This window comes from Phalaenopsis equestris, unplaced genomic scaffold, assembly GCF_001263595.1.
Source record: "Phalaenopsis equestris unplaced genomic scaffold, ASM126359v1 Scaffold236071, whole genome shotgun sequence".
NCBI lineage: Eukaryota > Viridiplantae > Streptophyta > Magnoliopsida > Asparagales > Orchidaceae > Phalaenopsis > Phalaenopsis equestris.
In genome coordinates, this window is record NW_018253917.1 from 36,060 (window position 1) to 36,265 (window position 206).

Consider the following 206-nt stretch of genomic DNA (forward strand, 5'->3'; position numbering starts at 1 on the left):
CGGATGAAGTTATCCCCCCCAACCACAAAAATTAATGCTAGAAAATTATTAAACAAGTTTGAACCAGATTTTAAAGCTTGAGTCATCGGCTCAACTCAATAAAGAATAAATAAAGAAACTTGACCACGGTGTTACTTGGTTCTACCTGCTTTCTTTATAGCAATGTTACTTGGTATCTGCCTTCTATGTATCTATCTAGTTTGCCT